The sequence below is a fragment of the Somniosus microcephalus genome, chromosome 12 (assembly GCF_052327205.1).
Source record: "Somniosus microcephalus isolate GS21.2 chromosome 12, FLI_Smic_1.0, whole genome shotgun sequence".
Taxonomy (NCBI): domain Eukaryota; kingdom Metazoa; phylum Chordata; class Chondrichthyes; order Squaliformes; family Somniosidae; genus Somniosus; species Somniosus microcephalus.
In genome coordinates, this window is record NC_140998.1 from 190871422 (window position 1) to 190889708 (window position 18287).

The window sequence follows — 18287 nt, forward strand, 5'->3', positions numbered from 1 at the left end:
AGTTCCCAAGTTTTTCAAAGCGAGACCGGTACCATATGTAATTCATCCAGCCGTCGAGGCAGAGCTAGAGAATCTGGAGAAGGCGGGCGTGTTGTCTAAGGTCGACTGGAGCGAGTGGGCGACACCCATCGTTCCTGTCATGAAAAAAACGTTAAGCAATAAGTCCGGAGAGCCAAGGAAGATTCGCATCTGTGGGGATTTCAAGGTGACGGTGAACCCTGTCCTTCACACAGTACAATATCCTCTTCCAAGGATAGAAGACATCTTCGCCTCACTGTCTGGAGGGAAGCGTTTTACAAAAATTGACCTAGCACAAGCATATTTGCAGATGGAGGTTGAAGAGTCCTCTAGGAAGTATCTCACGATAAACACTCACAAAGGTCTTTACCAATATCATCGATTGGTATTCGGAGTAGCATCGGCTCCGGCGATATGGCAAAGAGCGATGGAACAAGTCCTGCAAGGGATTCCGGGGACTCAGTGTTACTTGGACGACATCCTTGTAACAGGTGAAGATGACAGTGAACACCTTAACAACCTAGAACAGGTGCTCACTAGACTACGGGAACATGGGCTGCGAGCCAACCGCCCCAAGTGCGAATTCTTTAAGAAACAGATATCGTATTGTGGCCACGTGATTGATGAAGAGGGGTTACATAAGTCCCCTGACAAAATTGAAGCGGTTGTTAAGGCCCCAGCGCCTGAAAATGTGTCGCAACTGAGGTCATTCCTCGGGTTGGTGAATTACTATCATAAGTTTTTGCCGAATTTGTCGACAATTCTGCATCCACTGAACGCCCTGCTACGAACGGGGGTAGCATGGAAATGGAGCGATGATTGTAAACGTGCTTTTCAGAAGAGTAAGGACTTAATCACTTCAAAGGAAGTATTGGCTCACTACAACCCAGCACTGCCAATCAGGCTGGCATGTGATGCATCTCCCTACGGCATTGGGGCGGTACTGTCACATAAATTCCTTGATGGTTTGGAGAGGCCGATAGCTTTTGTGTCACGCTCGTTAACTTCTGCCGAGCGCAACTACGCCCAGATTGACAGAGAGGCCCTCAGCCTAGTGTGGGGGGTGAAGAAGCTCAATCACTATCTGCATGGTCAAAAATTTACTCTACTAACCGATCATCAACCTCTTGTCTCCATTTTCAACCCTCAGAAGGGCGTACCGATAATGACAGCACAACGGCTGCAGAGATGGTCCCTTTTCCTAGGGGCACACCAATATGACATCGAGTACAGGGGAACTAAACAGCATGGAAATGCTGATGGATTGTCACGTCTACCGTTGCCGACGGTGGAAGAAGAAGACCTTGCAGTGGATCCAATGGAGTTATTTCACTTGACCATAGTCGAATGTCTCCCTGTGACGAATGAAAACATAGAAAAGGAAACACGGAATGACCCGACACTATCACGGGTCTATGATTTAACGGTGAAGGGATGGCCAGCACATGGCGAACCACTGCTGCCAACATTTTCGTCAAGAAGAGAACAGCTGTCAGTGTGCAGAGGAACCTTGATGTGTGGATCCAGAGTAGTAATTCCACCTAAGTTGACGGATAGAGTGCTCAATGAGCTTCATGAGGGTCATCTGGGTGGGGTAAAAATGAAGAGCTTAGCCAGAGCGTTTGTGTGGTGGCCGGGAATCGATAGAGAAATCGAAGAGATGACCAAGAGCTGTGCAGGATGCCAGAAGGTCCAAAACGCCCCACCACAAGCTCCTCTGCATCCATGGGAGTGGCCCTCATCTCCATGGCAAAGGGTGCACATTGATTTTGCTGGTCCCTTCATGGACTCGATGTTTTTAATTGCGGTGGATGCACATTCAAAGTGGCCAGAGGTAATAAAAATGTCCTCAACCACCACGGAAAAAGCTATCGCAGTTTTACGAACCATATTCGCCAGGAATGGGCTGCCTGAACAGATTTGCTCTGACAATGGACCACAGTTTGTGTCTGAAGAGTTCCGGAGGTTCTTAAAGAACAATGGTGTTAAGCATTACACATCTGCCCCATATCATCCAGCAACTAATGGATTGGCCGAGAGGTTTGTCCAAACATTCAAGAAGGCTATCAAGGCAATGTGTAATGAAGATATTCCCCTACAACACAAGGTGGACAACTTCTTGTTTGCCTACCGGAATGCGACACATGCGGTTACCAACCAAACTCCAGCCATGATGTTCTTCAATCGAAGACTACGATGCCGCTTGGATTTGGTTAAGCCAAACGTCCGAAGAGATGTGGAGAACAGGCAGTTTCAGAATATGAATGAAAGGCCGACCAGGAGTTTTAAGATAGGTCAACCAGTTTTGGCCCGGGACTACCGCACTGAGAAATGGCAGCCAGGAACGATTTGTACACGACAAGGACCTCTCATGTATACCGTGGACGTTGGGGAGAGCATTGTAAGACGCCATGCTGACCAACGTCAACTCCACACCACGATCTGATACACCTGGTAATGAAATCGACGTTCCAATTGCAGCTACCGCAGAACCGGTAATATTGGAAGCAGATGAACCAAACGACGACATTGATTCCGACTCAACATTGCCAGAAGAACCTGATACTCCAAAGAGGCGTTACCCAGACAGAATCAGGAAGCCTCCTCAAAGACTGAACTTATAATTGCTTAAACTTAACCAATGTATCTAGCAACAGTAATTGTGATTGTAATTCGTTATCATTAGTGTTAAATGAATGTTATGTACTGTTTATCTAAAAGGGGAGGAATTGTTGTGTATGTACCTTTAAGAGAATAACTGGTCTCAGACTGCAATACCGGCAGTGACCACCCCTGTATAAAAGGCGCTAGAGAGCCTCTGTTGGTTAGTTTCGTTTATGCCTTTCACCAGTAAAGACTTGTTTGTTTCTCTCCTGATAGTCCGTGTCTCAATCATTCATGGACTTAACAGAGCTCCTTTCTGTTTTGAGCAAGATAGGCATCGGGCTGCTTAAAACTAGCCATTGACATGGTAATGCACATAACATATGAATAACCACTAGAGGGGAGTGATGCGACAGATTTGGGCATATGGGCTAAGCAGACGAAAAAATTTGCTTGTAGCAGATTGGAAATCTCAAATCCTATCAGTATTTGTACCACAGCACATTAGCAAATACACTGCTTTGTCATAGGGTTGGGAAGGGCACATCTTTGGATCTGGTGCATTTTCTTTCCAAGGTGCTACCTTTCCTTGGCGAGGTCTGAGGAGATGTAGGAGGAGACGACAGCTGGGATGATGTGTTTGATATAGTATCTTCTGCCTGCTTTTTATTTCGATCCAAATTTGCTTCGTCAGACAAGGACAGAATTTTCTTCAAAGCTTGAGGAGAATGGGTACCTGAAGGACAGAAATTGGAGTAGCAATGCAGTTAAAGTAACCCTGTTCATTTCAACACATACAAAGCAAAATAATGCTGAACAAATATACAATTGTAAAGAAAAGATATTCAAATTCACAAGTCTTTGGAACAAAAGCACTTGATATTTTACTGAAATGGCTCTGCAGACAGGTTATTTTTCAAGCACACTTTGTGGAAGGGAAATAGCAAACGCTTAGTTCAAAAGCAGAGCAGCAAATTATTCTTTAAAATGTTATTACCAAATGGAGGGAGGTCTTTAAATTGCACGTTCTTGTGTGATGGATACAGTGATACAGCTGGGACCTGGAGGGCCTGATTTACTTTCTGCTGCTGCTTCTGATGCTGTGCCCCTGATCTGGGAGCAACTGGAGATGTATCTGAAAGTTTCCCTGCTTTCTTTTCTCCTCTGCTCTTGGCTACTAGATACCAATGAAGAAAGAAATTACATATGTACAGATTTCATTGAAAAAGCAAGATTCCAACTGACAATTTTTAAATCACTTAACTTGCTGTCACTTATAAAGATATGTATTTCTTGGAATGGGGGAATGAAACATGCTGCAATTCAGCTTTGTTTCAAATGCTTTGGTATTAGTTGATTTGATTTTTATTTTTGGTCCCTGCTGTTTTTGTTTCAGAAGTGTAACATCTCGTGCAACAGTGTCATCATGCTGCAGGTCACAAGACTCACAGCTGCAAAGGACAGTTTGTAAAACAATAGTTGCCCTTTAGTTTTACAAGTTGTGGAAAGGAATAAACACAAAAAAGGTTGAAAAATCTTTTCTTCCAGCTGAGGGGGAATAAAAAATATATAGTTTTCAGTTTTACTTTTTAAAACATTATTGAGACTGGTGCAATGAACTGGAGCCCCAGTGAGCTGTACCAGAGTGAGCTTTTAATTCCAGCCATGTACTCGCTTCAGAGATACGTCCTGAGCAGAGTGAAGACAGTTTTCTAACCCAGTGAACTACCTATTCGCCATACTTTTGCATCAAAATATATAAGAAATAGTGCATATCGCACATGCCCCTGTCCTCATATCTTGGGTGTCACAATTGCACCTGATTGGCTTAAATTTCATATTCATATATTATGGTCGATTTTAAAGTTTTTCGATTTGCTGTTTTAGCCTTACTTATTTTTCTCTTTGTGTCTCCATCTTTTTTCTCTGTAGGGAACATGCGTGTGGGCCAGGAGTGTCACACAGCTGTGGACCAAGGGGGGTCACGCAGCTGTGGGCCAGAGGGATGACGCAGCTGTGGGCCAAGGGGGGTCACGCAGCTGTGGGCCAAGGGGGGTCACGCAGCTGTGGGCCAGGGGGGTCACGCAGCTGTGGGCCAGTGGGGTCACGCAGCTGTGGGCCAGGGGGGTCACGCAGCTGTGGGCCAAGGGGGGTCACGCAGCTGTGGGCCAAGGGGGGTCACACAGCTGTGGGCCAAGGGGGGTCACGCAGCTGTGGGCCAAGGGGGGTCACGCAGCTGTGGGCCAGGGGGGTCACGCAGCTGTGGCCCAGAAGGATGACGCAGCTGTGGGCCAGTGGGGTCACGCAGCTGTGGGCCAGGGGGGTCACGCAGCTGTGGGCCAAGGGGGGTCACACAGCTGTGGGCCAGGGGGGTCACGCAGCTGTGGGCCAAGGGGGGGTCACGCAGCTGTGGGCCAAGTGGGGGTTCACGCAGCTGTGGGCCAAGGGGGGGTCACGCAGCTGTGGGCCAGGGGCGGTCACGCAGCTGTGGGCCAAGGGGGGGTCACGCAGCTGTGGGCCAAGGGGGGTCACTCAGCTGTGGGCCAAGGGGGGTCACTCAGCTGTGGGCCAGGGGGGTCACGCAGCTGTGGGCCAAGGGGGGTCACACAGCTGTGGGCCAAGGGGGGGTCACGCAGCTGTGGGCCAGGGGGGGTCACGCAGCTGTGGGCCAGGGGGGTCACGCAGCTGTGGGCCAAGGGGTGACGCAGCTGTGGGTCAAGGGGGGTCACGCAGCTGTGGGCCAAGGGGTCATGCAGCTGTGGGCCAAGGTGGGTCATGCAGCTGTGGGCAAAGTGGGTCACGCAGCTGTGGGCCAAGGGGGATCACGCAGCTGTGGGCCAAGGGGGATCACGCAGCTGTGGGCCAAGGGTGTCATGTAGCTGTGGGCCAAGGGGGATCACGCAGCTGTGGGCCAAGGGGGATCACGCAGCTGTGGGCCAGGGGTGTCATGTAGCTGTGGGCCAAGGGGTCACGCAGCTGTGGGCCAAGGTGGGTCATGCAGCTGTGGGCCAAGGTGGGTCATGCAGCTGTGGGCCAAGGGGGGTCACACAGCTGTCGGCCAGCGACCACCGATGAGAAATCAAATCTGATTTTATTCTTGGCACATCTGGAGTTAGTCTTACTTTACATGCAACCTTTCATTGTTTCTTTCTTTTCACAGCAGTTTCAAAATGTTTTTTCACTGCAGTCTTTACAATTGTGCAAGTCTGCAATGGATCATATGCAATTTGTTTCTATGGCATGCAGAGAGCCAAGTAGCCAGGAAAAGGGATGGGCAAAACAAACTCCACAAAGACCAGCACAGAAAACAGCAAAGTACATAAACATTGAATAATTTTTTTTGAAACAGCAAAAATATACCTAAAAATAGTGTGCAAGGAATAAATTATTTTAAATAAATTATTTTACATTTATTTCTTGCACTTATTGTATATTTTTGCTGGTATATTTTTCTTTTCTATTTTATGCACCTTTTTCTGTTTTCAATGCTGATCTTTGTGGGGTTTTTAGCCGACCCGTTTTCATGTCCAATATCCCGTGTGCTTTGCCATGGACGTCTTACATCCAGTGAGAATGTATCATCGTTAAAAGGTCGCACTTCAAAAGTGTCAAAAGTATTTTAAAAAAGGCAAAAGAAAGCTAGCCAAATCCTGCTCTTTTTTTCCTAACACGGCCTACCGTCAGTGCAAGAATCAGGGATTTACAAACACGGTCAATTTTAAGCAACTGCAACCAATAATTAGCCTTTAATTGATCTGAGGATGTGACTATTCTAAACACTTCCTCAGAGGATGTGTCTGAGCAGTGGCCTTAAAAGGACGTTGAACACAGTTCCATATAAGAATCTACACATTACAACTGTGTGCCAGACCTTGGACTACCCATAAACAACACCATTGGAAATCAGTAGTTAACTGTTAAAAATCAAATACTGGGTCATATATTTCACTGTCTGGCACTTTTGTGAAGCCACCATAATATGTGTCAACCACCTCCAGGTCTCATGAGCAAATTTTACTGAATTAATGAGTGCAGCAATAGAATTTATTAACCATACTGATTTGTACTGTTTTCAAGATACACATATTCTGGTAGATGCTAATGGTTTAAAGGAAATAGAGCTTTAAAGTGCTATTTGTGTCCAAATGCTATGGGGCATTATTTTTCAGTCACATCAATGGAAATGTGAACTAGAGGCCTGCAAATTATTGACACAAGAAAAACTTTACCAAGGGCCATTTTTTCCAACTTAGTCCCAATACAGCATTTCTGTTATTTTCAAGTCTGGTTATAACCTTTTCATGAAATAAAGATTCCATTGCAAACATTCGCTGTGCCTATTTGTTCCATGGAAGTAAGCATTCTGCCTTTTTGTGTGTACTATTCAGCCTTTATATAACAATTTACTGAAAAAATGAATCATGCTTTATTTACAATATAAAATCTCTTTTATGGTTCTCCAAACTGCAAATCCAGTTGGCTCGAGAATTAATGTGGATGTGTATTGCTAATCCAAGTAACTCATTTTTTTCTCCTCTTTGCAAGTCACATTTTATGGATACAGATGAAACACGTTTTCATTTTACTGCATAATCCCATTTGAAATATTGACCGCACTTCTCCATGATTTAAGACATCTGTTACCCGATCCCTTAGGTTTACAGCTTGCCAATTGAAACACCATCAGCAATGTATAATATACTCAAATGTGTTTCTATTAATTTTTTATATAAATTCCATGGCTGAAACAAAATTCCACATAATTAATGCAGCTACAGTACAAGACAGTCAATGAATCTGCTCTGTAAGCATTATCTTAACCATTTAACTATCAAATAATCCAGAAATTGAGATTTTAAACATGTACTTTTGGCAGTATAGCATCTACAATTACAATATAACCTGTCTCTATATTACTTGTTAATTGTAATACTTACAAAAAAATAAAATAATTAACAAAAGGGTTAGTGTAACCATATTCAGAGCCCATGAAGATAATTACATTAGATAGTTTCTACCCTTGTCATTATATTGGTCCTCACCAATTTGGAAAAGTATCACTCTCAGGACCTTTCGAAAAGAAAAACTTTAAAGGATTTCTCATTAACACATTTTTGCATATTTCAAATCTATCTGTAGGTATTATGGACATTTTGTTGAAATAGTCAAGGGATCTGACTTGGAGTTGTTGAACCTGCACATGTAAATGAGATTATCGCAGCCTCATTAATGATCAATGCTCACAAGAAGATAAAACATGGAACAAGGAAAGGTAATACGTCCCATTTCGCCCATTCCTTTCTAAAACCATGTCAAATCTGCACTACTGTGGACTCAACCCAACCCATGCAACTCCCCAGAGGAATGTCCTGCAAAGTTTCATCCAAAGGTAAAGAGAAAAACACCAGAACACCGATGTAATCTTACATCCGATGCTATACACTATGGGCAGGATTTTCATTGGGCCGTGGAGGCGGGATTGGAGGCGTATGGGGGGGGGTTAAATTGCAAAAACTGGCATGCGGGCCAAACCCGCCTCCAAGCAATTTTCATTAATTCGTGTCTAATGGTCAAGTCTCCGTCCCGCCTCCAAGATGCGGGATAGGCCATTAAGGCCCTTACCAAGCACTAAATTGCCTCTATAATGCCATTTTGAAAGGCCTTTGCGATTTTAACCTTTTTCCCACGTGAAACACGCCTGTTCTGAAACACGACAGCGAAACCTGGTGGGAGTACAATTGGATTGCTGACTATCAGCTGCAGCTCAACCATTTAAGTGGAGATTTGACCAGCCATCATTTGCAGGTGGCAGGACTTTGTAGTCTCAGGTCTGGGGGAGCTTTTAGAAGGCATAACCACAGCTGTGGAAGTTTGGAGCCTGACACCCATCTCCAGTGTGACCTCCTGGGAAACCCCTCTCGCCACCTTCACTGAGCGCTTCATCAACTGAGGCATATACCAGAAGCATGGGAGCCATTTATTTCCTTCCCTTCTGGACATTAGATGAGGACGAAGACCAGCCGCAGCACCAGCAGAACCAGGAACAACAGCAGCACCAACAACAGGAGCGCCAAGCTTCTGCTCACCCACCTGAAGATGCACAGGCCAGAAGGGGCCAGCGCATGGAAGCCTGTCGGCGCAGGAGATACTACCCAAACAGGGTCTACAGACACAGGGTCAGCTATCTCAACATGTCTGAGCAGCAGTGCCAAAGGCGGCTCCGACTTTCACGAGAGGTAGTGGGTGACATCTGTGCAATGCTGCAAAAAGACCTGCAGGCCAGAGGACCAAGTGGACAACCCTTAGCAGTGGCCGTCAAAGTCACCACCGCACTCAACTTTTTTGCCTCAGGCTCATTCCAGGGATCAGCAGCAGACATCAGCGGCATCTCCCAGGCGGCCGCACACACTTGCATCACGCAGGTAACCGATGCCCACTTTGCCATCGCACACAATCACATCCATTTCACCAATGATCAAGCAAGTGTCACGGCACGTGCGGTTGGAATAGCTCATCTGGCAGGCTTTCCAAGGGTGCAGGGCGTCGTTGACTGCACACATGTGGCCCTTAAGGCACCCCATCGCAATCCAGATATTTTTGTCAACCGCAAGGGCTTCCACTGATTTAAAGTTGCTCGGAGTTGGGAACCAGGCGGCGGGGTCCCACCCGCCAGTTTTCGCGATTTTAACCCCCCCCAATGCCTCCAATCACGCCTCCAGGCCCCATTGAAAATCCAGCCCTGCGTGTCTCAGTGAGGATTCTTCAATCTGATTGGTTGAATAGCCTTGCTGTTACTTGACCTGCTCACAGATGCCACAGATCCCCTGTAGTGGGCGGTGCTCTGGAAAAAACGTCGCATTAGAGCAAATCTGCAATCTAAAGCTGGTCAAAACTCTGTGGGCAGGTGTCAGCAAGGTGAACGGCAAGTGCTGTTCCTTCGCCGCTGACTGCAAAATCCGAGTCCTCATCATGCTTTTTATAGGAAGATACTGCTTTATCATATCTCTTAAAATCGTCCAAAAAACATTTTTTGGTTTTACTTCAAAATTGGTCCCCATGGGAATACTTCTCATTAATACCATAAATAAGAATTAAATATTTAACATAGTATGTTTTTAATTAAGTGTTGGTTTATTGCAGTCTTTCTAGTGTTTAAACTGTAATATTAGTGCATATTTCAGTGCTAAATACTTAAACCAGTTCACCCAAGGTGATTGTCATTTCACTGGACCTGCAAATTGAACAGCAATGACAGCAGCTTCAACCTGCTGAATGGGATTGGCATATTAGTCGTGAATCGGGAGCACTCAATTGATACTTAAAGGTTGAAGTTTTAAGTAAACATTCAGGCATTATTTTTAGTTAAAACACTGCATGTGAAAGAATGTTATAGATTGCTCCAGATGTTCTATCACAAAAAGAATTTAAAATCCTAACTTCATAATGGATTATCTCATTTTAATTATACAGAAGAACCATATTATAAATTATTTCTTTTGTAACAAAACATCATATTTAAAGTCAAGACTACTAGTATTTTAATAAACCATTTCAAAATTGTTATTTATTGTTTTTCACAGCTGGAAGGAAATTGAATGTTTCCTTTAACCCACAGCCTAATGAAATCTGAACTACTGGTTGCTTCATTTGTTGATACAATGCAAATTAATTAATGTTTTCTCAAAGAATATAAAAAAGTTCCGTGACTTACATCTTTTAGTACTTGGCTCACACTGCAGTGACAAGGCCTGCAGGCTTTCTTCATCCATGTCAAGGTTAAGGTTTGCAAGGTACTGTTTTACTTTCCGAGCCATCTTTGCATCTTCGTAGAGTTCCTTTGCATTGAGAAACAAGCTGCGACGTACCCGTTTCTCGTCTAGCATTGCAGCATTTGTATTGCCGTAGCTCAACAACCTGCTGCAGGGGAAAGAGAGATGCCGCTGGTTTCAGCATGGAAGGTCAATGACTGGGACATGCAAAAGTCAGATTGAGGTCAGTCTTGTTCAAGCTCAAAATAACACTGCCTCATTCCAGTAAGTCAGACAGACAAAAATGAAGGAAACGGAATGAAGAGTGAAAGGGAAATAAAAACCAGCAACTACTCTGCAGATAGCCCTATCCTGCTTCAACTTGGCAATCAAACTTTACAGCACTATAAGCATCTCTGCCCACTGGTTTAAAAGAAGCTACTACTCCGGCAGAACAGTTGGAGCAGGAGTTGAAGCTTATGCAGGACTGATGTTAAATAGCAGTTATAATAAATCCTGACAATATTAAAAACAAAATTAACTCAATATTTCTCTACACCACTTTATGATCAGAAGGAAGGTACAATTTAAGCAGCCAATCTCTTCCACTCACAAAGAATGGAACTTTTCCCTCTACATAAGATAGATAAACAGATACTGGGACTGCAATCCATCAGCAGCTTAGCCCAAAAATCACTGAATGCTGAGACTTCAAAAATCACTCCCACCATCTGAGCTACCAGGATGCCAATAAATACAGATAAATATTTAGAATTAAACTTTTCCACTACAGTGGAAGTATTTAACAAATTATGTATAAATATGTGGTTATTTTCCCTGTAAAAGTAAATTAAGTTAAAAAAATAAAATCCAATTTTCCATTTATAAGTACCTAAAGTTTATTAAAATGTATCTCTATCAACTACTGTCAAGGGAGATACAAACCCAACATTAAGCTGAACCACTGATGAAACCAGAAGTCAAACTCAATCCCTAATGCTGCAGGAAAGGGGAAGTATATTGTAATTATAATACTTAATTGTCCACATAATTATGACTGTCAATTTTTTTAAATGTCTATCTTTAAAAAGACTTTTTAAACAGTTACTGTTTTTCAGGGCTAAAAATCTGACAATTTATCATATATATTGGCCCAGAAATTCGGGTCCCCACGGGTGAGTACGCGCTGGGTACTCACGCGTAGGCCCAACGGAAGTGCCAGTTTCGTCCATGCACAGCGCATGCGTGGGAAACCAGAACTTCCGTTCCCTTAACTGAAGGGGTTCAGAGGTCGAACACGTGCGCCGGAGAGGCAGCGCGTGCGCATGGAACTTTCGGGGTTTTTTTCAGGTTTTTCCGGGAGTCTAAGGGCTAAAAATTCAGTTTGGGGCGCCAAGCTCACCTGGGCACCGGAATTACCACTGCGCGCGGAGCCACTTGCGCCATCGGGATATTCAGTTTCTGCGCCCCAAATGGAAGCCGGCCGCTAAACGAGGCTTCCCGCGCCCCGCTTGGGGCGCTGAAACTGAATATCGGCGCGCAAAATGCCGCAGCACCACCCGCTGCGGCACGGCACGCAGCGGTACTGCAGGCCTTCCTCCTACTGTTAAGGGGGAGGTGGCTGCAACAGCGCGATCCCCGCTCGCGAGTGCCGGCAAATGAGCCCGGCACCAAGGAGAAGTGCCGGGCTCTCGGGAAACAGCCGGCAATGCCGCGGGTGGGGGGTGTGTAGGAGGCCGGGGACGGAGGTGCGGGCAGGCGGCCGCCGAAAAAGCGGCCGGCCGCACCTCCACCTTAACTCACTCCACTACCGCCACAGGTTGGCCCCTGTGTACCGGTCGCTATTTGTGGCCGGCGCGGAAGAGGCGGGCGCGACCTAATATGGCGTTCGGGGCTGTAGCGGGGCGCTGCGCACACCGATGACGTCATCGGTGGCGGCGCAGCGCTACAGGCTAACACCGCCATTAGTGCCCCGCTAAATATCGCGGTGTTTGTGGCCAGTGGCGCTAAAGCCTCTGAGTGGCCTCTTTGGGCGCAAACTGGTGGCGTAAGCAACTGAATTTCTAGGCCTAAGTCTCCAGCAGTTACACTTTTAAAAAGCAGGCGCAAGGCCTGCTTTTAACAAGGTAAGTGGTGAATTAATGAAAATTAAAACATTTTTTCCACAGGTTTATTATTTTTAAATACTTTAAAGAAAGGTAAGTTTATTTTTAGCCCCGTTAGAAACTGTAATTAATTTTTCAAAAATTTAAAATATTGTTTAAAATAGTTATTTTATGTAATTTATAGTGATTTTTAAACTGTGATTAAAAAAAAAATTATTTGAAGTTTTAGTTATGTTTTGGGGGCTTATAGTATTTATACTTTTGACAGCTCTTCCTGTCAAATTTATGAATGGGCATTCCCTGCTACCATTGGTTCTCCATGGCCCACGTGATCCCAGGGGATGCATCGAACTAACTGCACCCCTGGGTTACGCAAGCACTGCGCGCCGGCAGTTGGAGGAGGCCCAGGATCGGAATCTAATTTTTTTGAAAACGGTGCACATGCTAGCTTGCTGCATGCAAGTCCTTGCTGATACACATGTATGTACTTTACCACGATCTTTTTTTAAAGAGAGTTCCAAGAGGAACTAGTAAAATGAGTGCAAGGACGCTATGGGAGGGCTTTTGTTATTCAAGTTACTACAGCTGTTCTTTGGTCAGTACTTTCAATTTCTCACCATCATGGGTTTACAAACTTGAACTGATTTAATACTTTTGATTTTGGAAAATCAAAACAGTGCATATGCAAAATACGGGACTGTACACAATTTTGTCAGTTATAGTAACAAATAGGAGCTATTTGATGCATTCATTTAGCTCCTGTTCAATAGTATAAAATATAAGACACTTCTGAATTGTCGTCTACAGACTGCTAATGTAAGGCCTGCATTGCACTGCAGAAGAAAGAGACATTTCAAAAAAATTTGTGAAACACTGTCCACCTGGATGAAACACCAAAAACATACAGCGCCAAAATAACTATGATTAAATAACTGTAACATAATTACACTTTTTTTGCTGATTATGCAATTCTTAGCACTTAGGTATCAGGCAGGTTACTTCAATGGAAAGCAAGGTGTTTGTGTCCTCAGAGCACCAATGCTGCTGTGTTTTCTGGATTGAAACAATCTGAATTGTGCTTATTCTTTTAAGAACAAAAAGCAATTTTATCCACATCCAGCCTTTCTGAGGAGGTATTTAATTCTGTACAATGAATAATTTTCATTGGCTCAATTTACATCACTATGGATTCCATTATTCTGTGAACAGATAGCACTAACCTTGTTCTGAACATAAAAGCAGGATTGATATTAACTGAAGCCATACAGCCAACATTACGGATTTCTTTAGCAATCATCCGTAGCTTTTCAAAATTCACCAAACCTTCCACTTTGGAGTCATTCCCTAAGGGAAGAAAAAATAAAATGATTCCTGACGAGGACAGCTAAACAGATTTCAATTTTACACATTAAAATGTCTATTTAACATCCAGAGAACCCCATGCGAAGGACTGAGACCCCATCAAGGTTGAAAAGGTAAATCAGGAAGTAGGGAATGGATGACAGCAAGCTTGAGTTTTAAATGTCTGAAAATTGTAGGAGGAAGGAAAGACTGAGTGAAATAAGGAATTCCAAAGTTTTATAACAGTGAAGGAATGAGTCAGAGTATGAGGCTGCATGATGAGTATTGCTTTCAATAATAGGGATGTTGGTAGGAGGACGGCACCGACCGTAAATCAGGATAGAGCTATTAATGGTTAGCAGCTATGCTAACGTAGACGTTGCAAATTAATTAGTGAAAATGGAAGGTTAAAGGGAAATAACACCGTAATTATAAATACATGGCATTCTGAAAGATTAGACTGTGTAGTGAGACCTATGATTCTCCTGTGTTTTACTTTCTTAAACTCAATTTCTTTCCCAGGATTTTACATCATCCAAATGCCTGCAAACACTATAAAAATGTAAAGTTAAAAAATTGTTTTGATAGTGGATTTGGTAGCAGCATGGACCAGCATAGAGTCATTTCAGCTAAGGAACCTTGGTCTGAGCTCAGCCGAGACTGACGGGATGAAAGCTTTCTTCAACTTTATAACATTCTTATGTAAAATGAGCTTTAGCAACCTCAACTCAACAAAGCTCAGTCTGAAGGGACATAAGGATGTTTGGTGAGAATGCTGGAAAAAATGTATGAAGTGCAGTCGAAAGTTCTCTTCAAAGATTTGAGTTAACCAAAAAATAGAGGAAGCTTTACTGTGCAGTTGAATGTGGTGCATCTAATGTGGGATTAATTGATGCTGAGACGATACACAAAGCAGGAAAGAAGCCATTTCCCAACACTAACATCCCTTGCCTTGCTGAATGCAAAGATTAACCAATTCTACTTTCAAGTCATGATTTTCATGTGTTTTGCACCCAGCTCAGAATGGTAGAAGTGAATGTCACTGAGGACAGAAAGCTTTGTTGGGCTCACTTCCATTTCTACTATTCATGCATTTCAAAAGCAGGGCATCATAAATAAACATAAGAAACTAATGGGTTTGTAACCTCCAGAGCTCAGTTCTATCATCACCTCTCAACTAGGCGGCCCAGGGATGTTGACCTAGTTTTTTAAAAACCTAGGCCCAATGGCGTGCAGTTTCCAGTACCATCAGCATTTCTCAGCTTGACAAATAAAAGTCACCTTAACAGTCATTGATCTTTCAGTCTATATTTCGGTATTCTTTGAAAGTTAACTGTTATAAAGGATAAAGAACAATACAGAAATCTTTTGGGGGGTTTGTGAGTCTGCTGCTGCAACTCTGCTAGGAGACCAGCAGAATCTACCAGAAAACAAAGACCACGATGATGGCTGGAAGCACCAGTGTCTGTCCATCCTGGGGGGAGGGGTTACCCAAGCACCCGACTGCAGCCATATGCTGTGTTAGGAGGCTGATCACTTACTTAAAAAAATAAGAATTTGTGGCATTTTCTTCTGTGGAGTGCAGAGTGTCCAGGCCTTGTTAGGGGCAAAACCTTCCTTCACACTTACCAGGCAATTGACTGCAATGGGACAAAGCCAGGGGCAGGGATTCCTACACCGGCAGTACCTACACCTTTGGCTCAGTTGGGATCCGGTGCATCTGTGGAGAGTTGTACGCCCAGTGAGGTGAGGAGTACTGGCTTCCACATCGGTGGATGTGGGCCCCATCAGTAGGGTTCAGGCCAGGGTAGTGGCCTGGAACCCCTTCACCCAATAGAAGAAAGATCCTCAAATTCTTCTTATTTTCAGTCCCCATATCACAGACTGTTATTGATAAATTCCAAGTCATATCGTGACTACATAATTTCCTCATACTTGAAGAGTGATGGGCTTGCACAAGCTCAATGACAAGAGTAAAACTTTGTTTTCAATATTTCCCTTCTTTAGCATTCCGATGTATACAAGATACAATATACACAAGTGTACCTTTATTGGGAAACAAATAAATTGACCTATGGTGACATAGCTTCATCTAGTGGAGAATAGGATATAACTAGAAATGATCACAACACAGTAATTTAATTGAGTGGTTCAGATAAATTCATAAAGCTCGAGTTATTTATATTAGTCACCTAAGGCCCGAGATGAAATTGAAATTACTGCTGAACACGCAATAGCGTGGCATAAATAGGGGTCAGTGCAACAGTCATGGCGGTCCTCGCCTCACTGCAGCTACCGGGAGTCCTGAGGCCTGGGATTCCCGGCCAACCACAGTCAAACCTACACACCAGCTTAAATCATGAGGCTTCCAGACCTCATTATCATAGTTAAAGTGCCAAACCGCCTCCTGGCAGTGGGTTGACTGCCCGTGACCCCTCAGTTAAACTCAGAAGTGGGCGGGTCGGAGGCGGGTTGGGGTCAGGATTTAGACTTTTAACACTTTAACTTCCCCCTCGCCCCAAGTTTTTTCAGGTTAAAATTCCCCACAAAGTAATTAAATGGTAATGCAAGATGTGCTACCGTAACAAGATAATTGACAAATCATGAGCATGGTGTGAAAAAAGTACTGATATTTAAAGTAGAGAAAACTGCAAAAATGAAACCACAGTCACAATTTTTTTTTTTAAATAGAGCTACCTTCATGCAGGAATGTCAGATATTTCTTGATCATAGGGAAGAGAGGAATAATGGGAGACTGCAGGTTCTGGTTATTGAGAACATTGCAGTATTCAGCCATATTTCTGGAAGGGTCCAAGAAATCCTGAAGATCCTGAAATAACTTCTCATATTTGCGTGGAAGTTTTTCCCAAGTATTCCGCAGTCGTGCCACCGGTGCAAGTTGTAGACCACTAGGTTTTGAGAGAAGACAAAACAAAATTACAATATGTATTACTTACAACAAAATCTAAACAGGTCTTTTAAGAAGTAAACCGCCAACTTAACTTAAAATTTAGCCACCTTTAAAAAAATTTTTTAAACCGCAATGTTTCAATCTCTAAAACACTAGACAGAAATGATGTGTATCCCCTTTTTTATATGAACCATTGAATGTTTGCCATTATGGGTTGAAATGAAGATTGTGGGTAGGTTTCAATTCACAATATCAGTAGCCAAAACCATTCAGCAAGGGTGCAGCACACATTTAGCAACATAACCGGTGAACACGTCCTGCAGAAACATTTCTCATTTGTAAACACAGCATCTTTATAAGACAATAAGATCCACAGCACAACTTAGACCATTAGAATTTCATATTTTCCACGATCGATTCAAATAAACTTTACATTTTTCTGAGTTTAAAGCAGAAATATATTCTCTGTTTGTATTATTCAGCTCTAGCTTTAATATTGCTAACAATGAACAGAAAAAATGTAACAATCGCTACACCCCACTTTCCATTTCCACCTCGAATTCATTGCGAAAGTCAGTAATGCTGGTTAATGAGGAGTCCTTGGCTCACTGTCATTTTCAGCAAGCACTGGGGATTGCCAGTGTAGGGGGTGGCGTGCGCCCAGTCAGCTTCACCTCGGACTGCCTTGGAGCGGTTCGAATCGCTCCCACACCCCTGGGTTCTAGACACCGGACTTAGGTACAGGCGGCGATACAGAAAATCGAGTAGACAAGTGGTTTGGTGCAAGAAAACCAACATTTTATTAAAAGCAGAATAAAACAATCTTATGAAAATTACTGGTATGAAATACAGGCATAAACAATTACACTTATATGGGAATGGGGAACACACGGCACATCGAGGGAAAACAACTACATTAACAATCCCCTTATCCTTATCCCACCCCCTATACCTAACTAGATTAAGCTATGAGGGGCCAGGAATTCATGCTCACCAATCCAAACCCTGTTGCTTTAAATGGGTTGATTTTGAGGTCCGCTCTTGCTGTCCTTTGGGGTATCCCGTCACCACGTGGTCTCAGGGCGCGGCGCTGAAGTTGTTGATGCGTAGCACCCTCCTTTTTCCTCAGCTACCATCGTCGTCGAGTCGTGATGGGTCTTCTTCTTCTTCTTCCCCGGGTGGCTGTCGGCGGTAACGTTGCGGTTGGGGGTCGGTTAGCGGTTTTTACTGTCTAGATGATTTCACTACCCATGCTTAAAATACCAGCTTATTCATAAAACTGGGCTCTTACACTGGGGTTTTTACTGTCCATACACACAATACAAACTTATTCACCAAACGCCAGCTTATAACTGGGCGTTTGTCCCCCAATGCGTCTTTCCGCTGCCCTTCTCTGCCTTTACCGGTTCACCTTCTTCTTCGTCTCGTCTCGTCTGCCCGTTTGTGGCCTGTGTGTTCTGTGCGATTTCGAATCGGATTTTGTTCTCCCACGTTTGGCCCCGGTGTAATGGGCGTCCTTGGTTGTTGAGCAGCGCGGGGAGCGAGAAGAGAGCCCGCCAT

At 43.9% G+C, this 18287-nt stretch overlaps 1 pseudogene across 1 annotated transcript in view; it reads right to left on the minus strand.

Moving 5' to 3' along the window:
- The window catches only part of LOC147109798 (rap guanine nucleotide exchange factor 2-like), a 97258-nt pseudogene that overhangs the window by 21874 nt on the left and 57097 nt on the right, over positions 1–18287 (minus strand). The window contains exons 9-12 of the transcript XR_015080154.1: positions 16514–16725; positions 13696–13819; positions 10334–10536; positions 3702–3799 (exon numbers count right to left, since the gene is read on the minus strand). The product of XR_015080154.1 is annotated as a rap guanine nucleotide exchange factor 2-like (transcript). The remainder of the gene's footprint in view (positions 1–3701; positions 3800–10333; positions 10537–13695; positions 13820–16513; positions 16726–18287) is intronic.